The 26,917-nt window shown below is 35.4% G+C and overlaps 1 protein-coding gene across 9 annotated transcripts in view; it reads right to left on the minus strand.

The window, feature by feature from the left end:
• Nucleotides 1-26,917, minus strand: part of CNTN4 (contactin 4) — a 903,432-nt gene that overhangs the window by 657,064 nt on the left and 219,451 nt on the right. For all 9 annotated transcript variants that reach the window (XM_055344757.1, XM_055344760.1, XM_055344759.1 and 6 more), the window contains one exon: nt 10,632-10,687. The gene's annotated coding sequence lies outside the window, so the exon portion shown is untranslated. The remainder of the gene's footprint in view (nt 1-10,631; nt 10,688-26,917) is intronic.

Here is a 26,917-nt window from a genome sequence, read left to right on the forward strand (position 1 = left end):
AGCCCATGTCTCCCAGTACCCCACAATCATTTGTCCATCTCCTCTACTGGTTTCCCTTCTGGCAACCATTAGTTTATTCTCTGAATTTATTGGTTTGATTCTACCTTACTTCTTTCTTCACTTGTTTTGTTATAGATAGCACATATAAGATAAATTATATGGTATTTGTCTTTCTCAGACTTATTTCACTTAGTATACCCTCTAAGTCCACTCTTGATGTTGTAAATGTCAAGACACCATTCTTTTCTCTGGCTGAGTAATATTCCAGCACGTGTGTGTGTGTGTGTGTGTGTGTGTGTGTGTGTGTGTGTGTATCTTCTTTATCTATTGATGAATAATTGGGTTGCTTCCATATCTTGGCTACTGTAAATAATGCTGCAATAAGCGGGGGGGGGGGTGCATATATATATTCAAATTAGTGTTTTTGTTTTCTTTTGGTAAATACTCAGCAGTGGAATAACTAGATCCTATGTTATTTCTATTTTTAATGTTTTGAGGAAACCTCATACTCTTTTTTGTAGTGGCTGCAGGACTTCACATTCTTACCAATGGTGTATGAAGTTTCCTTTTTCTTCATATCCTCACCAACACTTGTTATTTCTTGTATTTTTTATTCTAACCATTCTGACATGTATCAGGTGATATCTTATGATTTTGATTTGCACTTGTCTCATGATTAGTGATACAGAGTATCTTTTTCATGTCCCTGTTGGCCAGCTGTATGCCCTTTTTTTTCCAGAGGGAAAAATGTCTATTTGTATCCTCTGCTCATTTTTAATTGTATTATTTGTTGTTTTCGTGTTGAGTTGCATGAATATTTTGTATATTTTGGAAATTAACTCCTTATCAGGTATAACAATTGCACATATCTTCTCCAAGTAAGTAGGTTGTCTTTTGGTTTAGTTGATGGTTTCCTTCACTGTGAAAAGTTTTTATTTGGTGTAATAGCAATGTTTATTTTTGTTTTTGTTTCCCTCATCTGAGGAGACATATGGAGAGCAATGCTGCTAAATGTCAAAGAAATTACTGCCTGTGTTTTCTTCTAGGAGTTTTATGGCTTCAGGTCTCACATTTAGGCCTTTAATACATTTTGAGTCTTTGTGAATAGTGTCTGAAAATGGTCCAGTTTCATTCTTTAGAATGTAGCTGTCAGTTTTCCCAACATCATTTGTTGAAGACACCACTTTTTTCCCAGTGGCTATTCTTTCCTGCTTTGTCGAAGATCAATTGAGCATATAAATGCAGGCTTATTTCTAGGTTTTCTATTCTGTTCCATTGATCTATGTTTCTATTTTTGTGTCAGTACCATACTGTTTTGATTACTACTGCTTTGTAATACAACTTGAAGTCCAAAATTGTGATGCCTCCAGCTTTGCTTTTATTTTTCAAGATTGCTTTGGCTATTTGGGGTCCTTTGTGGTTCCACACAAATTTTAGAGTTGTTTGTTCTAGCTCTGTGAAAAATGCTATAGGAATTTTGATAGGGGTTGCATTAAATCTGTAGACTGCTTTGGATAATGTAGGCATTTTAACAATATCAATTTTTCCACCTATGAGCATGGAATATCTTTCCATTTGTGTCAGCATCTTCAATTTCTTTCATGAACATCCTTTCATTTATTCAATAACCTATTTATCATTGCATTCTCTTCATTTTCCTCACAACACCTAACACAGTCAGTATTTTTCATTACTTGTTTAGCAGCCGCCATACCTATGACCTATCAAACTCAAAAGCTGAAGGTACACATATATTTTATTTGCCACCATATCATCAGAACTTAATATAGTTTCTGACATATAATTAGGTCCCTATATATATCCTTGTTGAAAAAAAAAAACAAATGGCCCCAAATTCTCCTGTTATTTTGATCATTCCCCATAGCATAACCCTTCCTGTTATCCATAAAGAAAAGGATACAACAGCAATTGTATCAAATGGAGCAATTCATACAGCCACATTTTTCATAGTAAAAAGTTTCTGGGGTACCTGGATGGCTCAGTCAGTTAAGCATCTGCGTTTGGCTCAGGCCATGATCCCAGGGTCCTGGATCAGCCCCCTGCTCAGCAGGGAGTCTGCTTCTGTCTGCTTCTACTCCTTCCTCTGCCTCTTCCCCAGCTCGTGCTCTCTGTTTCTCTCTCAAATAAATTTTTAAAAATCTTTTAAAAAAAGATGAGAAGTTCCTGCTTAGTGTTATAATCTATAATATGCTACACTGAATAACTCAATCATCTTCTATATTCCTAGACTATGATTTTAATTTCAGTTTCCAAAGAGAAAGCCAAAGTTAAAAAAAGAACACTCTATGTTCGAAAGGAAAAAAATCATAAATAATAAAAATTGAAAGACAATCGAATTTTACATTTTCAAGCAGTGATTTACTTTCTTGGTAGCAATTTAAATTGTATTCAGAAGCATATGCACGCAGAAACATTTTAATGTAAGGCCATAGGGATGTGTTCTTTTCATTCTAACATTACCCTCATGGTATGTTAATACATTTCTCTCAGCGCAGGTAATGTTACCTCTGCTAGGGAAGGCTTTGTCGACTATCAAGAGAAACATAGCAGGAATAAAAATCATGTTTCTCTGCTAAATATTTCCCTGCTTATCAAAAGTCCCTGAGGGCTGATTAAATTCATTAAGTGCTAGCAGATATTCTAACCATTCTTCTCTTTCTGGTCAAGACACTAGCACAAGAAAAACCAACCTTGGGACAGCTGGGCTGCCAATAATATAATGTTGTAGCCTAAAATTTATAGCCAAGTTACATTCATTTCAAAAGTATAAATTATAGAGGGCCTGTTTTATAACTGACACTATGATCAGTACTCGACATTTGTTCTTCGTGACTCTTGCAATTGCCCAACAAAATGACTATTAGTGCCCTTACTTTGTAGTTTGAGGAATCTGAGGCTTACAGAGATAAAAATTGAAAAATTTTAAATGTTTATCCAATTCTGTTTGCCTCCATCACTCATAACCTTTGTATTAAACCATGAATCTTTAGAATTAGAAACCTGACTTCGTCTTTGGCCTTGGAGGATGTGTCAGGACTTTTAGAAAGATGGTACATATTGATTTGAATGACAACCTAAGGAGTCTGCTTATATTGTATCTGAAGTCTGCTTAGTAACTGTATCTGAGAGAGAAATTCTATCTTTTTCGGAAAAATGCATTTCATAATCTATTACTATATATTGAGATATATGTCATGTATAAAATTCACCATTCACTGTACAATTCAGTGGGTTTTAGTATATTCACAAGGTTGTGCAGCTATCACCAATATTTAATTTGATAATATATCATTTCAAAAAAGTAACCCCTATGCTCATTAGCAGTACCCCCATGTTCTTCTCTGTCCTTAGTCCCTGGAAACAACTATTACACTTTCTATCTCTATAGTTTTGCCTATTCTGGACATTTCATATAAATGAAATCATATATGTGGGCTTTTGTGTCTGGCTTCTTATAATATTTTCACAATCTTTCCATGTTGTAGCATGTATCAGTACTTAATTTTCCTAATTTATTTTTAATTGACTAATATCTCACAAAAGATGAAAATTACTTATGCCAATCTAGAGAAAAAGAATGTAATTATTTTCTTCCATTGTCTGTGTGTTCATTAGACTGTTGTGGTGTTAACAAAACCAATTTACATGCTGTAAGTCCTTGAAGAATATTACAGTTTCCATTTTGCTGACCAGAAAAAGGAGTCTCAGAGAAGTCTAGTTTACCTGCTCCAAAATTAAAGTAAGAATTTAAAGCACAGGGTTCTGAGCACAAAGCCAAAATTATTTTCACTTTGATAGATATATGACAGGAACAACTAAATGGCCCATTCAGCCGCTGGACCTAGGATCTTTGGTTCACCAGAGACAGACTTTCAAAAGCTGAGCTAAGCTTCCACATTCCATCAATCCAGAAGTCTTTGTGCAGCTGAGGATACTGAACTCAAGGGCATGTCAGGGCCAAATAGGTAGCAAATGAAGTGGCATGGTAGGTAAACTAGAGAAGGAAGAAGGCAGCTGCTGCCCAGGAAAGCCCTTCTGCCATCAAGGAGTACAAGCCTGGAGTAGGAAGATACTCTGATTTCTTCTATAAGAGAATCTGGAAATCATCATTATATCTGAAATTGAATTTTCAAATGTTGGCAATAATTTAAAATTTATCTGTTTGGAATTAAAAGGAAAAAAAAAGATGAAGAAATACATGAACTAAAATAACTGTGTTTTGAGGCTGTTTTAATCCATAAGCTACCACCTTCACAAACCTGTGGTGAAAGACAAAAGGCTATAGTACCTTGGTGCCAAGGCCGTCCTTAAGGACAACCAAAAGGACATCATTACAATTTGAAAGAAGCTGATCTTCTCTTGCCTTTCCATCTTGATTCTGGAAATGTCCAACAACTTTATTTATTGAAGTATAATTGAGATACATTTTTATTAGTTTTGGGTGTACAAGGTAATGATTCAACATTTGTATACATTGTAAAATGTTCACATTAAGTCTATTTAACATCTGTCATCATACAAAGTTACATTTTGTTTGTGATGAGAACTTTTAGATTTATTTTCTTTTTTTTTAATTTTTTTTTTTAATTTTTATTTATTTATGATAGTCACAGAGAGAGAGAAGCAGGCTCCATGCACCGGGAGCCCGACGTGGGATTCGATCCCAGGTCTCCAGGATCGCGCCCTGGGCCAAAGGCAGGCGCTAAACCGCTGCGCCACCCAGGGATCCCTAGATTTATTTTCTTATTCAAATTTACAATTCAATATTATTGACTATTGTCACCGTGCTGTATATTATATCCCAATGACTTATTTTTATAACTGGAAGCTTATTTTTTGTTTGTTGTTTAAGATTTATCCATTTAATTTTAGAGAAAGAGAAAGCATGCACATGAGTGAGTGGTGGGGGGGGGGTAGAGGTGGGTGGAGAGAGAATCTCCAGCAGACTCCCTGCTAAGTGTGGAGTCAGAGGCAGGGCTGGACTCAAGGCCTGATTCTCAAGACCCTGAGATCATGACCCCAAGACCAGGACCTGAACCAAACCAAGAGCCATATGGTCAACCAACTGAGCCACCCAGATGCCTCTGGAACTGGAAGCTTGTACATTTTGATCTTCTTTACTTAGTTGGCCTTCCCTCAAGTCCCCCTCCCTTCTGGCAACTACCAATCTATTCTCTATATGTATGAGTTTGATTTGGGTTTGATTGTTCATTTGTTTTGTTTTTTTTGGATTCCTGCTCTAAGTGAAATCATGCAGTATTTGTCTTTCTTTTATTGACTTATTTCACTGAGCATAATACCTTCTAGGTCATACATGATGCCACGAATGGCAAGATTTCATTCTTTTTTATAGCTGCGTTTAATTACAATTGTGTGTGTATGTATATATGTACACATACATGCCACACATCTTTATCCATTCATCCATTAATGGCTATTTAGCCTATCTTGACTATTGTAAATAATGTTGCAATCAACTAATTTTCAAATTAGTATCTTTTGTTTTTGTTTTTGTTTTTTGATAAATACCCAGAAGTGAAATTGCTGGATCATATAGTTTTTTTCATTTTTGAGAAATTTCCATACTGTCTTTCACAGTGGCTGCACCAATTTACACTCCCATCAACAGTGCATGAGGGTTTCCCTTTCTCCACATCCTTGCCAATGCTTTTTATTGTCTTTTTGGTTTTAGCCCTTCTGACAAGTCTGAAGTGATATCTCATTTTCATTTTGATTTGCATTTCCCTGGTAACAAGTTGAACACCTTTTCAGGTGCCTGCATGCCCTCTTGGGAAAAATGTCTATTCAGATCCTCGGCCCACATTTTATCTGGGTTATTTTTTTTACATTATATTATGTAGAATCTTTATATGTTTTAGATATTAACCCTTATCAGATGTATGATTTGCAAATGTAAGTTACCTTTTCATTTTATTTGTTGTTTCTTCTGCTGGCTGAAACCTTTTAGTTTGATGTAGCCCCAGTAGTTTATTTTGTTTTTGTTACTATTGCTTCGGGAGTAATTTCCAAAACAATGCTGCTAAGAACAAAGTGAAGGATCTTACTATCTATGTTTTATTCTAGTAGTTCCATAGTTTCTGGTCTTATATTCAAGTCTTTAATCCATCTTAAATTAAGTTTTGTATTTAATGTAGCATAGTGTTTTAACTTCATTCTTTGGTATGTGGTTGCTTAATCTTCCCAATACTATTTACTAAAGAGACTGTCCTTTCTCGCCTCCTTTGTCATAAATTGACCATACATGCATGGAGGCTTATTTCTGGGCCCTTTATTCTGTTCCACTGATATATTTGTCTGCTTTTATTGGCATCACAGTATTTTGATTACTGTAGTTTTATAGTATAGTCTGAAATCAGGGAAAGTGATTCCTCCAGCTACATTCCTTTCTTCTCAGGATAGCTCTGACTAGTCAGGATCTTCTGTGGTCCCATACAAACTTTATTTTTTTGTTGTTCTATTTCTGAAAAAAAATGCCATTAGAATTTTGATAAGAATTGTATTAAATATGTATATTGCTCTGGGAGGTATAGACATTTTTTTTACCAACTAACAGTAAATACTTTTATTTCTTTTTTTTAATTTTATAAATTAATTTTTATTGGTGTTCAATTTACCAACATACAGAATAACACCCAGTGCTCATCCCGTCAAGTGTACCCCTCAGTGCCCGTCACCCATTCACCCCCACCCCCTGCCCTCCTCCCCCTCCACCACCCCAGTTCATTTCCCAGAGCTAGAAGTCTTTATGTTCTGTCTCCCTTTCTGATATTTCTCACACACTTCCTCTCCCCTCCCTTATATTCCCCTTCACTATTATTCATATTCCCCAAATGAATGAGAACATACACTGTTTGTCCTTCTCCGGTTACTGTGGCCAAGTTCAAAAAGGGTGTTGCCTGAGTTCTCCTCTGGGATTTTGATGGAATCTTGTCTCACATTTAGATCTTTCATCTATTTTGAGTTTATCTTTGTGTATGGTGCAAGAGAGTGGTCCAGTTTCATTCTTCTGCATGTGGATGTCCAATTTTCCCAGCACCATTTATTGAAGAGACTGTCTTTCTTCCAGTGGATCGTCTTTCCTCCTTTATCGTATATTAGTTGACCATAAAGTTCAGGGTCCACTTCTGGGTTCTCTGTTCTGTTCCATTGATCTATATGTCTGTTTTTGTGCCTAGTACCACACTGTCTTGATGAACACAGCTTTGTAGTACAACCTGAAATCTGGCATTGTGATGCCCCCAGATATGGTTTTCTTTTTTAAAATTCCCCTGGCTGTTTGGGGTCTTTTCTGATTCCACACAAATCTTAAAATAATTTGTTCTAAGTCTCTGAAGAAAGTCCATGGTATTTTGATAGGGATTGCATTATACGTGTAAATTGCCCTGGGTAACATTGACATTTTCACAATATTAATTCTGCCAATCCATGAGCATGGAATATTTTTCCATCTCTTTGTGTCTTCCTCAATTTCTTTCAGAAGTGTTCTATAGTTTTTAGGGTATATTTTGAGAACCATTTGAATGGTATATGGTTCTCCAACCTTTTATTTTCAGGTTGTAGGTGTCCTTCTGTCTAAAATGAGTCTCTTGTAGACAGCAAATAGATGGGTCCTGCTTTTTTATCCAGTCAGGTATAGACATTTAACAACATTAATTATTCCTGTTTTCAGTGTATAAGTCTTTCATTTCTGTGATTATATTCCTAGGTATTTTATTCTTTTTTCTTTTCTTTTTTTTTTTTTTTGGTATTTTATTCGTTTTGATGCAACTGCAAAGGTGACTATTTTTTAACTTCTTTAGTGTATAAAGATGCAACATAGTTTTGTATATTGTTTTTGTGCCTTGCAACTTTACTGAATCCATTTATTCTCAGTGTCTTGGTGGACTCTTTTTTTTAAGATTTAATTTACTTATTCATGAGAGACACACAGAGAGAGAGAGAAGCAGAGACACTGGCAGAGGGAGAAGCAGGCTCCATGCAGGGAGACCGATGTGGGACTCGATCCCAGGTCTCCAGGATCACGCCCTGGGCAGAAGGTGGTGCTAAACCGCTGAGCCACCTGGGCTGCCCTGGTGGACTCTTTATGGTTTTCTACGTATAAAATCATGGCATCTGTAAATAGTGATAGTTTTATGTCTTCCTTTCCAATTAAATGCCTTTCGTTTATTTTTCTTGTCTAATTGTTCTGGCTAGAATTTTAAATACTATGCTGAAGTTCAGTAGCAAGAGTTTGCATTCTTGATTCTAATCTTAAGGGTAAAGCTCTCAGCTTTTTGCCATTGAATATGATGTCAATATCTTAAACTTTTAAAGACAGCAGAATTGGAACACAAAAGATGTCATTATATACTCCATTCTTTCCATGGATAATTACTGAGGATTTAATGCCATGATGTAGAAAAAAGATATTATCAGTGGCTGAGTAGGGTCCAAAATAGGAAAGCTAGCTAATCAAACAAGCAATTATTGTACAATGTGATATTCATGTTGTTCATGTTGCTATTGGCACTGAAGGAAAGCCTAAATCTAGAGAAGAAAAAACACAGAAGCTTTCCTCAAACAGTAAGTTTTTAGTTAGCAATAAAAAGAGTTGATGAAAGATGGGAGAAGGGTGCAGGGTGAGAAGAACAAAATATTTCTGAAAGCAGGAAAAGAATGAAGAAAAGCAAGAGAAAAATGTCATATTTAAACAATTTTTTAAAATTCAACCTATTCAGGAAAGGGGGTTGGTGAGAAATGAAGGAAGAGGGGTAAGCAATGGCCAAATAATAAGAACCTTCTAAAGCCATGTCAAATAGCTGGAGTTGATTCAAGGAAAACAAGGAACATTGAAAGATGTATAGGTGGTTATGATAATCTGATTAGATTTAGGAAATGATTTAAGAGGATCACTTCAGCTACTTTGTCTGGGATGGATTGTAGGTAGACAAGTCCGAGGAAATTTAAATAGAAACTAATAGCAAGTTTGATAACACTCAATACAATACAGTACAATAGTCATCACCATGAGAAAAAGCCTGGCTCCTTCTAGGATTAGAGACTATTCGGAGCAGAGGCTCCTCTAAATTTATCTACAATCAGACTCCATAACACTAACACACGCTGTCAAAACTGGGTTCCACAACAGATGACCCAATTAGCTTACCTAATAGATTCATGAGAAGTAACAGTTACTGTTTTTAGCCACTGAATCTGGGAGTGGTTTGTTATAGAGCCATAGCAAATTGATAAAAAAAAAAAAAAAAAAATACCTTACTTGATTCTTGGCTTTGGAAAAACATCTAAAGAATCAAGGAAAATAATTTTTTCTAATTTTTTTACAATTAAGGTTGTTAAAAATAATCTTCCCCTCAGAGTCAAAATCACGTGCTAATATATTTACCCAATGTCATTAATCTCTGTTCTGAATGACTATGTTTTTCATTTTTATCTCCTTGGGAAATAAGTTGTCCATCAAGACTAATTAGTACAACTTTTAAAATGAGTTGGCATTTCATTTTACTCATCATTGGAATGGGACCCCTTCCACCACCAAACCTGTTAGTGTTTTCCCTCCCCATGAATTCCTAGTTAAATATAATAATTTTAACATCACTGATGTCACTTCTAGGGGATATATACTATTATAGGTGAACTATGTCTATAAAGATATGTTTAAATCCTAAACCCTAGAACCTGTGAACACAACCTTATTTGGAAAAATGTCCTTGCAGACATCAGCAAATTGAGATAAGGTTGCACTGGATTAGAGTGGGCCCTCAATCCAATGACTGGTGTCCTTACCACAAATACAAATTTGAACACAGGCACACAGGGGAGAAGTCTATGTGAAGACAGAGAGGGATGTAAGTGCAGCCATTACATGCCAAGGAACACCAAAAATGTTGCCAATTATAAGAAACTAGAAGAATCAAGGATGGATCCCTCCCTCATGGCCTTCAGGGAGTATGAGCCTGCCTATACCTCGATTTCACACTTCCAAACTACAGAACTGTAACAAAAATAAATTTCTCCTCTTTTAAGCCTCCCAGTTCACGGTTCTGTGTTACAGCAGGCTTAGGAAATAAAAACAGATATTTTACCTTTTTTGGATCTGAATATTTTACGAAGGAAAAATTTGCATATATCATAGATCATAAGTTACACTGCTTGTATCCCTAATAGGCTTCAATTTTAAGACCTGAATATTTTTAGGGCTTAGTAACTTAATATTTGTATTCATTTGACAGATTAAATGTCCTTTCCTATAAAACCATTTGACAGAAGTGCAACAACCTTTACTTTTAGTCCTAATACTCTTTCCATGATGCCAAAATCAGAAGTTTTTGGGTTATAAAATTAATCTGAGACACAGGAAAGCTACTACAACTATCTTTTCCAGCAAGGCTTGGGAAGGGTCTTAATTTTCTATTGTTAATTTAAAATTTTACATGATTTTACTATCTTCATTAATCTCAACCTTCAGAAAAACATTAAAATTATCTCATGTATCACTCTATAGGGAAAAGGCTCAATGTTTCCATAAAAACTAAGGATGCTAGCCAAAAGTAAAGTGAAATTAAGATAATCTTCCCTTGTGGGAAACTTACCTTTTAAGGCAGTTCTTTGGAACACATGCTGTGGAGGTATTGTATGTCAAAGATCCCTAGAATAAAAATAAAATATATACAAATAAATACATTTTTCAAGTATAAATAAGCTTATGAGTAGCTACTACTTAACCACTGCCATTCTAAAATTAAATTAGGAGGAAATGAAAATTAAATATGGTTGGTATGAATTTCCAGCTTGATAGAATTGCCCAGATTAGGAGTCAGGAAGCCAAGTTCATTTCTGATTTATCTCCCACTAGCTATGTGACTTTTGACAAGTCAATTCACCACTCTAGCCTTTCTTTGTTAGTATAATGGCTCTAGGAGCCTGTGATATTTTGTGGTATTCAGATTCAGTAAAAAAGAGAATTTCTAAAGAAGATATATTACAATAGCTTATAAAATAATGAAAAGGTGAACAATGAACTAGGAAATTCCTGGTGGTTTTGCTAGACATATGAAAATGTAAAATGAGAGTAACAATAACAAAAACAAAATACTCTTCCCATAAATATGGTATTATATCTTCTCTTAAAGCCACCAAGTTAAACTTAATTGCAAAATAATTCTGTGCCTGAGAATATTTTCTCCTTAAGCAATACTGTTTCCCTTTAAGAAAAAAAATTATTACTGAAAATAATTGTATATATTCATATCTTCATGTTTATGCATATGTATCTTCTAACCAAGTTTCTATTGTAGATTACCTCTCAGCAAAATAACTGCCTTATAATTTTATAATTAAAAATATCATTTTATGTAGATATATATAGATTGGCCACTCAGAAGTATCATTATACAGGCCTGGTCTAATTTACATTTAAATAAAGTGTAATTGATTAAGATAGAAATATTGTATGTTCCTGATTAGCGATAAATACATTATCACTTATTAAGATTATGCTAGCTCCTGCTGGGTATCTTAATAATTCATCACTATATTAAGTACTTAACATCCTTTACTTTTAAGTTAATATCAATAATGGTCAGAAGGTAAGAACCAAATATGACTGCTTTATATTGTTAATATATCCAGAAATGTAATTTATCTTTTTTTAATATGCTTTCTTATATATTCCCCCCAAATAAAATGCCACGAATGATTACGACAAATGAAAGGAAGTATTTCCTATGATATAGACAAAAAACCTATATTCAAGTTAATAATGAATCATAAATAAATCACCATTTGTTTTATTTTACTATCGTCAGTCACCAGCTCTATGTATGTGAGTTGACTACAAAAATTCAGTGTGTACCTCATTGTTTCCCTTTTTCTTACATTAAGGATAATCATTGATAAGAAGGTAAAGCTCTGTTTATAGCTATTGGCATCATTTGCAACTCCAGCTTACACATCAGTAACAACAGTTAAAAAATGATAATAAACCTGAAAAAACAAAAACCACAATTTTGGTCAAGGTTTCATTCTTTCTTTTCAAGTATTACTAACCTCACACACACACACACACACACACGTACATGTGTACATAAATATATTCTTCACAGAATGCAAGTAAATATTTGTCCAATGAAGGATATAGATATGAAATGAAAACTTACGTTCTAATTTTATTCATTAAATAATCACCATGTTCCTCTTTTTTAAAAGCACAAGTTCTGGAAGTCCTGCCTGACATGGGATAATGATTCATTATTTACTAGCCATGTGATCTTGAGCAATTCATTAACTGACATAAGCCTCAATCTCACCTGTAAAATGGGGACAATAGCATTATTCAACCTCAGTGAGAAACTGAAAATTAAATAACATAATGCCATTTAGGTATTGAGTTTTCTACTTGGCATATGGCACGCCAGTAGTAATATTATAGTAACAGTGGTAAAAGATTCTCTTATAAGTGGTTTCATGAAGAAGGATTATATACACAAAAAGCAAAGTCAGAACCGAAAACATTACATACTACCAAATATTTTCCCACTGTCTAAAATATTTAGCATTAAACTCATCCCTTTGGTTTTTGGAATTGCTCCCAGGGGGGAACACTGGCCAAATGAAATTACCTGTTAGATGGCCTACATCATGAATACATTTATCAGATTTGTTAGCTGTCATGGAGCAAAGAACAAGAGAATGGAAGGTAGGTTGTAAGGGGTGGAAAAGTTAAGGAGGAATATCTGGGACTGATCCCAAGAAGATCTCTGAATCAACATTTGTAGCTTAAAGAACTTGTCTCATCCATAGCTCCTGGAAAAGACTGCCCTAAGTATTATGTCATTAAATCTCATTGTCCTGAGTGATGGAACAAGGAGGAAGGCTTGACCCACATTAAGCCTGACAGGATTCTCTCTCAGAGATTCTAAACTGCACCACTGAAGAGTTTAATGCAAGTAAAGGTAGAAACAGACATTCTGAAAAAACTGTTGGGATAACATACACCCTTAATCCTGATCCCCATATTAAAAATAAGATAAGAAGGGTGACAAATAGCCACATCTCCTGCCTTTACAAGTCCCAATGAGGTGCCTAATTTTCTATTCTTACGTCATAATCATTTTGCCTGGCATATGTTTTCAACAGCCGTTCTCATTATGTGGAACTGTGGATTTCTGTAACTTGCAACTAAATGGTTGATGTTTAAGAAATGAACCCACTGAAAGGCAAGCTTTTTGTGGGTAACATGAAGTCCCAGCTATGTGCCTAAAGAAATTGAGGAAGACATACGGATGAATTTTATATATATATAAATCACCCCAGAACACTATCTATTTGTAAGAAAGCCTACATATATGAATTTTCTTGGTTCATAAATATGATTCATACTCAGTTGTTTCTTTACTTTTATAGACCAACAGATTTTATATTTACATTTATTTATTTATTCCAAAAATATTTAGTAGAAAAAAAAATATCCCTAACTTCATGGTATATGCTGACAATTCAAGCTACTACTCTACTCAGCTACCACCACCCAAACATCAACAAAATGTAAAAATGTAACAGACTCTTCTCTATATTTGAATGTTTCCCTTTTTCTTTTTGATTCCACATATAAATGAAATCATATATTTGTTTTTCTTTATCTGACATATTTCACTTAGTATAATACCCTTTAAGTTCATCCATGTTGTCACAAATGGCAAGATTTCTTTCTTTATGTAAGTAATATTCCATGTGTATATATACACATCTTATCCAGTCATCAGTTGATCGGCACTTTGGTTGCTTCAATATCTTGGCTATTGTACATAATGCTGCAATAAACATAGGAGCACATAAGTCTTTTCAAATCAGTGTTTTTGTTTTCCTCAGGGAAATATTCAGAAGTGAAAATACTGGATCATATGGTACTTTTCTTTTTACTTTATTGAGGAAACTCCATACTGTTTTCCATAATGGCTGCACCAATTGACATTCCCAACAAAAGGGCACAAAGGTTTCCTGTTGTCCACACACTCACCAAAATTTATTTTTTTAACTGTTATTTCTTGTCTTTTTGATACTGGCCATTCTCACTGGAGTAAAGTAATATTGCAGTTTTGATGTTTACTAAAGGAGAGAGGGGCAGAGGATTAGGTGAAACAGGTTAAGGGGACTAAGAGGTTTAAACTTCCAGTTAAAAAATACATAAATCATAGGGATGAAAAAATAAACCTTAGGGAATATAGTAAAAAATACTGAAATAACTTTTTGTGATGACAGGTAGTAAATACATTTATGGTGATCATTCTGCAATGTATAAACTGTCAAATCATTATATTATACACCTGAAATTAATATATTATAAACTATACTTCAATGTTTTAAAAGAATCATACAGTATTACTCTTGAAATAATCCTCTTTATAAAACTATATCATTTCATGATTGTAATGAATCTTGTCATCCTGTTACATTCAGCATGTTTCCTGCATGACACAAATCACAGTATGTTTACAACACACCTCCTACACAAACATATATCTTTTATTGTAGGAAAATATGTATCTGTTTTTTTCTTATTCTTCAGTTTGAAGTTGCAGAGCTTCTTACAACTAATCTAAAACAAGTCTTCCTTAAATATGTGCTGAGTAAATGAATGGATTCAAATTTAAAACTAAGGAAGGGATATGCAATTTAAAAAAATTAAACCCATTTCTACCATGTATTTTCTTGACTAGTCTTAAAAGGAAATCTGTAATGATGCCAAGATAGGTATTGAGAAGTTATTGATTTTATAATAAATTCTCCACTGGAAAAAATGTTGAACAGCCATATTCTTATCAGGGGGAAATTGATTTAGTTAAAACTTTCCATCTCAAATGTGCCAGCATGCTCAGAGATGAATAAGGTAGATAGATACACAATGCCATTCCTTGAAAAAGGGTAAAGATACATGCATTATTCTTGGTTACTTTTGTGCTGTTTTATATAGAGAAAGAAACTATGCATCCATTAGAGGCAATGGAATAATAGCCTCCACTGGACAAGAACATGAGAAAAAGCTTTCATTTCATTCACTTCCTTTAAGTTCAGTTTCCTTACGCATAAAATGAGCCTAATAATTATATATCTACCTTACACTGTTTTTGTGAGGGCAGAATGAGATAATCCATGCAAAGGACAGTGCCCAGTTTATAATATCCACAAAATATTTAATATTTTTTAAAGTTACTAAAAATTTATTAATTTTCCAGTGTTAAATCCATACCATTTACCTGCTATTTTAACACCTTTAAATTACGGTTAAAGTTTAGTTATCGCTTTTATTATAAAGTCCAAAAACTCACATGTGGGAACAGACAAAAAATTAATGCATGAATATATGGATGTATCATCCTCTGTTCAGAATGACAGGTCCAGGAGTTTTGAACTCATCAGTTGTTGTCAACAGAAATGCACTGGCTTTATTACAATACAAGGAAACTAGAAATTCACAAGTGACTACGGAGCTTTTTGGCTAAATGCAACAAGAAGGAGGCAGCAGCTGGCAAGGCCTGGGTCAGAAAGGATGATTTTTACTCTAGAGAGCAAAAAAGTCCTAATCTAGACCCTCCCCAAATAACTCAGAAGTAAAAAGTGTGTTGCATATTTACTCAGAACAAAATCCTTCCCAAGTGACGATTAAGAGTATGAAAATAGTCCTAATTAAAATGTACAAAAAAGCATATGAGGCATTCTTAATTCATTCAGTTCTCACAGACATTGAGTGCAAGATTATGAGAGAGAATATAATGGTCTCCTCACTTTAATCAACTTTTTCCATTTCATTAGGGTCAGATATGTGTCTACCAAATAATAAACATAAGCGAGATCACCATTGGCTGTAAGTGTCCTGTAATTATCCTTCATATCATAACTTTAAATAATCAGGAGATAACACATGGACTCTGAACTCAGATCTGAAGTTAGGCTTTGCCATCTACCTTCTACATGAACTTAAGCAAGTTACTTAACTCCTTACAGTCTCAGTTTCCCCACCTAAAAAACAGGAACAGTATTACCTACAAGGTTTGCAAGGTTCTAGTAAAGATAAAATGAGAGAATTCATGACAACTATCTGGTCTCTAACAGTTATTTAATAAATGAAACCAAAATTATTGCATTCTTTGAATATGAAAGGAAGGCATGAAGTAAGAGTGATAAAATTCAGTAACTGCCCATATTTTAGAAGGCCATTATATTTAGGGGCATTTTCCTTACATCCATCCTACTTAAGTTATTGATGATATTTTCCACCACTGAATTAGTGAGTACTTCTTTTTCAGATGTATTTACTTCTTTCACGGGTAGTTAAAACCCAACCTGAATTTTCTGTGGGAGGCAAAGGTCAAAGAGTTATTAAATTATCCATGTTTATTTCCTAACTTTCCTTTAGCTTTGCTTGATATTAATTTAGTATTAACATCCAGGTTATTAAACTAATACTATGCTAGAGATTACATTTGAATACATTTTTCAGTGGGAAGTGGGATACATTTCTTATTGTGCTGTCTAGCTACAAGCAAACAAATGGTCATTTGATTCTTTTATCATTATCCCAACGAATAATATCAACCACAGAGATCACTAATGGGTTCCCTCCACGCACTCAAAGTAAACAACAATACAACATGATACATAACAGGCTTTAGTGTTATTAAGAGATAATCATATCCTTGGGACTTTCACTGAGCATAATAAGTGGCAGTGCTAGAATACGATTATCTCTCGATAACAAGGGTCCCTGCAGTTTTCACAAAGTGAGAAAAAAAGTCATTACTGTAGGGAAAATATGTATTTATTTTACTGAAACATAATGCTCACAATTTAAGCTAATGAATAGTGGCTCTCCCTGAGAGGACAGTACTACACAGTGTAGGAGGTTTCATTTCAAGGTTATACAGGCACCATCACCTTAAGGAGTCTGGCTTGAAGAGCCATATTCTGGAAGACTAATTTCTGGGGTCTTGACTACAAAATAAACAGGACTGGAAGAGGCTTAAGAACCTAGATATCTGGGAATCTATTTAAGACAGACGACTGAGAATAGCAATGGAAATGGCTTATGCTGCTTATCAGATGTAAGGTTAGAAATATGGGATTCTGAGCTTCACAAGTTGTCTGATGTAACATAATTAGGGCAGCTTACTTGAGGGGCTACAGACAGATGGTCCAGTTCACGTGAGGTCCTGAGACAACCAACCAATGACATCAAAATAGGAAATGGTGGTATATGGATTTAGAAATAGAAGAGTAAAAGAAAGAAATGGGCATGCATCTTTAGCGCTACTCTCAAGGACAGGAAAAAAGTTTATACACAAGAAGAAAGTTTCTTTACTTAGTTTAATCAACAAGAGATGCCTGAGTCGTTGGTTGGTTAAACGTCTGACTCTTGAATTCAGCTCAGGTCAGAATGTCAGGGTTGTGATATTAAGATCTGTGCTGGGCTCCATGCTGAGTATGGAGTCTGCTTCAAATTCTCTCTCTCTCTTTCTTTCTCTCCGCCCCCCCCCCCCGCCCCTAGCCCCACTGCTGAGTCACTAAAAAAATAATCAGCAAGAAAATTTTACTCAACCTAAAATTCTCAGAATGGTGGTATTTTCTGATCCAACTCACAATGAAGAGATAAAAGCTACTCTTCATGTCTCCATTTATTAATTAATAAAATGCGAGGATGCCTGGGTGGCTCAGTGGTTGAGCATCTGCCTTTGGCTCAGGTCATGATCCCAGGATCCAGGACTGAGTCCCACATCAGGCTCCATGCATAGAGCCTGCTTCTCCCTCTACCTGTGTCTCTACCTTTCTCTCTCTCTCTCTCTCTCTCTCTCTCTCTCATGAATAAATAAATCTTTGAAGGAAAAGGAATAATAAAATGGGTAAGTTAAAACCTCCCTTAGAATTACTGGGACAGGGCAGCCCGGGTGGCTCAGCGGTTTAGCGCCACCATCGGCCCAGGGCCTGATCCTGGAGACCTAGGATCGAGTCCCATGTCGGGCTCCTTGCATGGAGCCTGCTCCTCCCTCTGTCTATGTCTCTGCCTCTCTCTCTCTCTCTGCCTCTCTCTCTCTCTCCCCCTCTCCGTGTCTCTCATTAATAAATAAATAAAATCTTAAAAAAAAGAATTACTTGGACAGGTAAATATTGAATTTAAAAGACCCTGTAATTATTACTCTATATTTGCCTCTATTTATCAATATGCAGAAAGATTACTTTTGTAGACCTTAAAATGAAATAAAAATGCATCATGTTTCAAAGGTTCTGCCAGTGATGCAATTTAACTTTATTTGTAAGAGATAATGCTAGTAGCCAATACATAATAGTTATTTTACTATAATATGCTTGGAACTGCAAACTTGGCTTTGGAGCCTATAAGACATTATCCTAAAACAAACAAACAAAAAAGTCTGAAAATACGAGGGTGCCTGGGTGGCTCAGTTGGTTGAGCATCTGCCTTTGGTTCAGGTCATGATCTCAGGGTCCTGGGATTGAGCATCAGGCTCTCTGTTCATCAGGCAGTCTGCTTCTCCCTCTCCCTCTGCTCCTCCCCCAATCTCCTGCTCATGCTTTCTCTCTCTCACTCCTTCCCCCTCTCAAATGAATAAATAAAATCTTTAAAAATAAAGTCTTAAATTATGTGCAAAGGTATGAATTTTAGGAGTTTACAAAAACAACCAACTAATCATTGCTCTAAATCAATGATTATCAACCAGACGCAATTTTTTGGTAAAGTCTGGAAACATTTTTGGTTGTACAAATTGGGGGATGGGAAGTGAGAGTGGACTGCTACCAGCATTTAGTGGATAGATGACAGGTACACTTGCTAAATCTCCCATAATACACTGGATCCTGTTCTAAATATAAGCACTATATGCACTTAGCTCATAATATGAATGATCTTTATCAGTAGGTGTTTACATGTACAATTCATTGCTATGAAAAATTATTTCATCTGCCTCTATATACTAGGAATAGAGATGAAAAATAATTCTCTTCAAATGACTGAAGCCCATACACAAATGTAGGTGGCTTAGTCCCTTAAATTTCCGTTAAGGAAAATTATCAGGTTTGGCTAAATTCAATTCTGTCTTTCCTATTGAGAAAACAGAGGGGAAATGTCAATGTGTTGGCAATCAGCAAAACCAGAAAATGAAATTTTCCAGGGTTCACCATTATCACAAAAACTTGGAACAACTATAATGACAACCTGTCACTCTGCATTTTCAGGACATACATTATGCCAATGCTTGACATTCCACAATAACATAATATGTCACGTTATGTGATGTGATGTAAAAATATATTGGACACTTAGAATCTGATACTTCCTATATGTGCATGCTCTTTGTTGGAGTTTCACAAATTCAGGGAAAGGAAATACCTACATTTTTGCCCAGTAAATGGAAGACTAATGAAATGGGAGCATAAATCACAACATGTTACTGTAGAATGATAGACTCCAAATATTTTCACATGGGTAATTCCATACACTCTAAGAAGAAAATACAGCATAGAGTAGTGATTGAGAGTTCAGAATTTGGCTTTCAAAAATCAGATCTCCATATCCTAGCTAAGTAACCTTCAGCAAATTACTCACTTACCTCTCTGTGCCTTACTTTCTTCATGCATTAAATGAAAGTACTAATCCTATTTGCCCCCTAGGGCTGTTGTGAGAATTATATACATTAATGTTTACCAAGTGCTCAGTACCTAGTAAAGGCTATTAAGTGGTTGTTTTTAATAAAAAAGAAACACCTCTAGTCCTATATATTTAAATAACTTTTCCTGGATAGCACTGGTTCCTTTTAGTGAGCTTGCTGTTCTCTACTGTCCTATTCTCATAAGCCACACTGGACTTTATTACTGGAGACTGTTGTCTAAGTGTTCAATTTTCTGAACATGAATTAAATATACAGTGCATACCTTTATGCAATAAAGGATATATTGGAGTTCAGGGTAAAGGAAACATTGTCTGAAGGCCTAAGGGGCTCACAATCTGGTTCCTCAAGGCAGAAAATCTGTTCATGGCCATAAATGACTTGTACACACAGGTATCCTTTGTTTTTTGAAAGTTCATGTTATGCCAATTACTATTAGGAAAGACCTACATGGGGATCCCTGGGTGGCGCAGCGGTTTGGCGCCTGCCTTTGGCCCAGGGCATGATCCTGGAGACCCGGGATCGAATCCCACGTCGGGCTCCCGGTGCATGGAGCCTGCTTCTCCCTCTGCCTGTGTCTCTGCCTGCCTCTCTCTCTCTCTCTCTCTCTCTCTCTCTCTCTATCATAAATAAAAATTAAAAAAAAAGGAAAGACCTACATTAGCAGAGTACCTGTTTTCACTAATCAAAAGAAAATCTAAAAAGGATTTTCACTTTTATTATACACACACACATACACACAGAGAAAGAGAAAAAAAAAAGCACAAATAGCATTCAGTGTTTATTTTGCATTAAGATAGAGGCAGTGCATACCCTGAACACACCACCAAGCTGCTTCCCAGGAACTATACTCAGCATCAAACCACGGTAGCGTTGACACAGAACTGTGTCTAAGAGAGTTTGTGCTTTACCTTGATTTATTTTGGGCATCCGTTAAAAAGCTGTGTCCTAATCTATCAGAAAAAGTCTGAGAGAAATTTTTTTGGGGGTCTGAGAATGTTCAAAAAATTTCTATATAAACTAATGGTAATTGTTTTTTTCTTTATACCATTAAGGCTATGAATAGTTTCATTGAAATGCTGTACGTTCAGAAAGGAGGGGAAACCTATAATGGAAACCGGTAAGGACTTTGAAGTGTAGTTTCCATTCTGAAAAATAGGGATCATAGGGGTCATAGTTTTTGAAAATGTGATCATAGGACTTTTGGTGGTACACAATATTTTTATTTTCTGAACATTTTAAATCTATGTATATTTAAGTTCATATATATTTACTTTTTTATTTTCCACTTGTACATTTTCTTCTATTTATATTATTGATATAAATGTTCTTCATATGCACAACTACTTAAAAATTCATTAGATTTACAGAAAATGTTAAATAGAAAACAGCAGACCTACTATGGACCAATGTTAAGAAATATGATCATAATATATAAATGTCCAGAACTGGGGGAAAACAAGATAAAAAAAAAAAAAGGAAATTCTGTATGAGTAGTTAGGTCTAAGAGCCCAGAATATGGGCTAATACGGGGCTCTTACTTTTCACTAGAAACAACTATTTATTCTGATTCTATGGAGGAGGATTACTAATTCCCACCACTGTACTTGAGAATATGCATCCTTTCCCAGATCCGCTGCTATTCATGGTCCAGAAATCATCACAACTTTCTTTAAAGAGAGAAGTACTAATTACACAGTGATATAGTTTTGAAGGGAAACACAAACCCAACAAAATGTAAAATATTAAGAATGACTTGAATTTCTTCCCCAAAGAGGAAGAGATCTGCTGATGTAAAAGCCAAGTGCCTCCTGAACAAATGGCTGCTGAACCTGAGAACAAATCTTAAAGGTCAGTATATGTTTACAATATCATTGAATTTTTTCTATTACCATGAAGAATGAAATAGCAACTAAACAGCATAAAGGAGATGAAAGAAATAATATTTTACAACTTACTGAATTGAGCTACACACACAATAATTTCCAGGATTGATTTCCTGTCTACTTTTGAAGCAAATAACCATCAATTTGGAAATCCATGCACAAGTATGTGAAGAATATAAACATTTTCTACTCAGTGGGAAATTTCTTTAGCTTTCTTAAAAGAAATTTAGTGCTATACACACACACACACACACACACACACATTTATAATGAAGATTGTATAATTCATGCCAACTTGAAATTTCCCTAGTTCACTATAAATCAGTTATGGCTTAACTGAACTCCAGGGTAGGCACTGCGACATTTGAAACACTTTGAAAAATCATATTGGTGTCCTATATCTTTAGAGGTATAAAAATGTTCTATGTATAGTCCAGATCCAAGAAAACCTGGTGAAATGATAACAAATAGGCTATAGAGTTAGAGAAGTGCTAGTTCAAACCTCATTTATTCTTTTATGACCAGAGGCAAAGTAGTCTCCTTTAGCTTCAAACTATACATTTGTAAAACGGAGGCCAGGATACCTTTATTGCCCAGGGCCTAGTACAGAGCACTAATTCAAAAACAGGGGCAGCCCCTCCTATTTTTGCTTCTCTTGAAACCCCACTGCCTCATTCTCACCTCATAATGGAACAAGTCACCTGCTGAATGAGTTGTCAGACTAACGTTATAGAAATCACCGCTCAATTTCTCTTCATAGTGGGTATATACAAAAGTATATTTCTGTAATAATTCATTTAATTCCCTAAAATAAATATTTCTTTTCACTCTGAACCATTATACCCCCCTCAAAAAAATGAGCTCAAATATTATAGGAATAGTTCCGTATTTCTTGATAGTACACTTTTGTTAGGAAAAAATAACACTTGTAACTATGCATTTTTAGTTCTAAAGTATACATATGTCATTATGTTACTAAATTATACACATAATTAAATAGAAGCAATTATTTAAAATGATATAAAATATATACACAAGTTGTATGTTCCCCAACCTTAAATGGATACACTTGACTATGTGCCAGCATGCGTCTCACCACTAGTAAGCCCCTTCCTGCAAAGAGATACCTAAATATAGAAAAAATTGAAGACTTCCAATTTTCACTTTCCAGAGTATTGGGTATCACATTTATTTTAACCTGGGTAAATTAAATAAAACTGAACCAAAAAAATGAAGAAACTGATTTCAGGCACTGGGCAAAAGATAGCACAAAGCTGTGATCATTTAGAAAAATGAAACATACGAGGGGAGCTCCTAGTTTATCCGGACTTTATTTCCATGGGCACTTTCCAAACCACAGGAAACGGAAGTAAAGCCGAAACGGAAGTAAAGCCCAAACTGAGAGTAGTGGTGTCACTGGGTAAATCAAAGATTAGGGTTCAAAGCTATTTGTTTGTTCGGAATTTACAGGGTTAGATAATGAAAAGGAAGATGCTGCTCAAAGAAGGATCTGTAGACCTATGCATAGAAATCCACTTGAGTCATTGGCTGAATACTAAATTGCAAGGTATAATGACAGCTTCCACAAAGCCTGGCAGAGAACAACTACTGGTGAAACTGCGATGCCATAGAAACAGATCCTACGGCTTTCCCAGGGCTGGAGATGTTGGAGTTCCAAAAGCCAGAGTGGAAAATACTTTGTGAATGCTCCAAGTATTCCACTAAAACCATAAAAAAGTATAATCTTAAATTTTTGAGAATCAGAAAGTGATTTACATGGGTTTTATGTCTACTGATATTTACTATTTTAAAATTTTAAAATGAAACTTCTAAAAATATTTATTCATTTATCGATAATAAATCTATATATAAATAGAACATCTTATGAAAAATAATTATCTAAAACAAAAAAATAGAGATCAGAATGCATATTTTACACATCTGCAAATCATTTAAAGGTTTGCCTCAGCAGAAGATAATTTTATTCCTCTTTTTGTCTCTACATGTAGTCTATGTGATATCATATGTCATGTAGCCTTTGGAAAAGTCCACGAAGCCCTTGCTTAGTATTCTGAAAAAAGCTTCAAAATGAATAACCACCTAAAAATTTTGGTCACCTCCATAGGGTTCCCTGGACCAGACTCTGAGAACTAAACTAAGAGGAGACCTTGGAAGTAGAAAGAAGGAGGAACACATTGGAGAGATAATAAGAGTTAGAAAATATATGTGAGCAAAATTTGGGAAAAGATTTTCATAAATTTTAGCACAATATTTTTTTCAAAGGATCTGTGATTTGCCAGGGTAGCATTCCTTGTGAATCTGTTTTCAGAGCTGCAGAATTGATGTGGGAAGGAAGAATGGATAGGAGTAGCTGATCTAGGCTAGTCAATCCCCCTGGAAAAGTGCCTAGATCAAGAGAACACCTAGGTGCAAGCAGACCCAAACACGTATTTCCTAAATGTAATCTATAGACTTAGGAAAGGTGGGTCCTCTACTTTTGGGAGTATACTCTGGGTTCTCAGGAGCCACCTATCCCTGTCCTAGCAAAACACTGAGAAAAGTAGAAGGAAGCGGGGTTGGGGGATGGGATAACTGGGTGATGGACATTGTAGAGGGCATGTGATGTAATAAGCACTAGGTATCATAAGACTGATGAATCACTGACCTCTACCTCTGAAACTAGTAATATATGTTAATTAACTGAATTTAAATACAATTTTAAAAATTTTTAAAAATAAACAACGTTCACTGTTAAAAAAGTAACATTTCACTAATTAGAATAAAAGAAAAACTGTCCATAATTATGAAAGTCAATATTGTAAGTATATTATTGATACCATGCCCAATGTTAAAAATGATGACCTGCCAATATTAGGTATAAAAACATTATTAATTTATGGTATTAAAACAGCAAGGTATTGGCTAGTGAATACCGATAACCAAGCAAAACAATTAGAAGTCCAGGAAACAGATGTTGATATATATTATAATTCACATATGTAATGGGAATTTTGTTTTCTAACTCAAACTTAAGTGGAGAAAAAATGCCTTCCTTTCTAAAAATTAAAAAAAAAAGAAACAATGTTGGGATGCCCACTGGCTCTGTCAGTAAAGCAGGATAATCTTGATATCAGGGTTTTGAGATCGAGCCTCAGCTGGGTACAGAGATTACTTTAAAAAATAAATAAATAAAGGAATCAACGTAGAAAATGTGTTTTCTAACTATTTTCTCCATCATTCCTCTCTTCCCATCCCACATTCTGCTCTGAAAACGTCTGAGCCAGACCAATGCCTGGCCCTGGAATGTCATACCATACTTTAGATAGCACTTCTCAACTGAGAGTGGTTATGCTCTTCCCATACCAGAGGACACTTTATCATGTCTGGAAACATTATTTTACTTTGCTGAGTGTGCATTATTGGTATCTAGAGCCCAGGGATATGGCTAAACATACTACACTGAACAGAATAGCTTCCATAACAAAGGATTATCTACTCCAAAATGTCTATAGTGCTGAAACTGAAAAAAAAGTCCATCTCAAGGAAATAATCTTGGTTTAGGAATTTTCCACCATAATCCTTTCCTGCCCATCAGCATAAACACAGAGCCACCTGCAGGAAGCAGTACAGTGTCAACACAGGCTACCTAATTTGCTTACATGGAGCCCAACAAACCTGCACTCTGGCAGGACTACCCTTCTTAATCAAGCTTGCTTCAGTTCCAATGCAGCAGGCCCCTTCCCCAGAAGACCAGCACAAACCTCTACCACACCACATCTTCCAACTAGAGTTCTGCAGGGCCTGGGTTCTGGCACAGCTGATATCAGGTCTCATTTCACAAGCAGACCAGAACACATCTATTTAAAATTTGCCATATTAAAGTCAGGACCAAACACTGCTCACAGCAGGCAAGGAGAGCCTCTGCAAGTGGCCTGAAGGAAAAAGCAGCCAAAACATAAGAGCAGAGTGCATGTAGCACACACCAGGGACACTCCCTGAAGCACCAGGCCATGTGTGTTATATGACCTCTTCTTCATAACCATTACTTTCAGGAGTGGGAGACACAACTGGTTTTTCTAACACAGAGAGGAGGGCAGAGACTTAGTCACTGGGCTTGAGAAAAAAAAAAAGATATCAATGAGATCCTTACCACAGAGATTAAAGAGTTAAAAAAAAAAGAATCAGAGATGAAGAATGCAATAACTAACATTGGAAACAGCTTGATGCAATGAACAGCAGGGTGGAAGAAACAGAGGAATGAATTAGTGACCTAGGGGACAAAATAATGGGAAATAAGGAAGCTGAACAAAGAGATAAAGAAGAATTATGCAACACAAGAACAGACTTAGGGAACTCAGTGACCCCATCAAACATAATAACATTTGTTTACAGGAGTCCCAGAAGGAGAGAGAGGGAAAAGGGGCCAGAGAACTTATCTGAATAAATAATAGCTGGAAACCTCCATAATCTGTGCAAGGAAGAAGATACCCAGATACAGGAGGCACAAAGAAGTCCCATCAAAATCAACAAAGCAGGCCAGCATCAAGACATATTGTAACTAAATTTTCAAAGTAGTAATAAAGAAAAAAAAAGTCTTAAAAGCAGCAAGACAAAAGAAGTCTGTAACTTACAAGAGAGCACCCATAAGGCTAGCTAGCGGTTTTCCAACAGAAACTTGACAAGCCAGAATAGAGTGGCATGGTATATTCAATGTGCTGACTAAAAAAAAATCTGCAGCCAAGAATACTCTATCTAGCAAAGCTATCATTCAGAATAGAAGGAGAGATAGTTTCTCAGACAAACAAAAACTGAAAGAGTTCATGATCACTAAACCTGCCCTGCAAGAAATTTTAAAGGAGACTCTTTGAGTGCAAAGGAGAGACCAAAAATGACAAAGACAAAAGCAAGTAATGAGATGACAATAAATACATATTTATTAGTATCTACTTTGAATATAAATAGGATAGATGCTCCAATCAAAAGACACAGAGTATCAGAATGGACAGCAAAACAAGACTCCTCTATATGCTGACTTTAAGAGACTCACCTTAGATACCCGCAGACTGAAAGTGAGGAGATGGAGGACCATTTATCATACAAATGGGTGTCAAAAGAAAGCTGGAGTAGCAATACTTATATCAGATAAACTAGACTTTAAAATAAAACACAGACTGTAAAAAGAGACAAAGAAGGGCACTACTTAATCATAAAGAAGTCAATTTGATAAGAAGATCTAACAATTATAAATATTTATGTAGCAAATATGGGAGCACTCAAATATAGAAGACAATTAAAAACAAATATAATGAAACTAAAGGA

This window comes from Nyctereutes procyonoides, unplaced genomic scaffold (assembly GCF_905146905.1).
Source record: "Nyctereutes procyonoides isolate TBG_1078 unplaced genomic scaffold, NYPRO_anot_genome, whole genome shotgun sequence".
Lineage (NCBI taxonomy): Eukaryota > Metazoa > Chordata > Mammalia > Carnivora > Canidae > Nyctereutes > Nyctereutes procyonoides.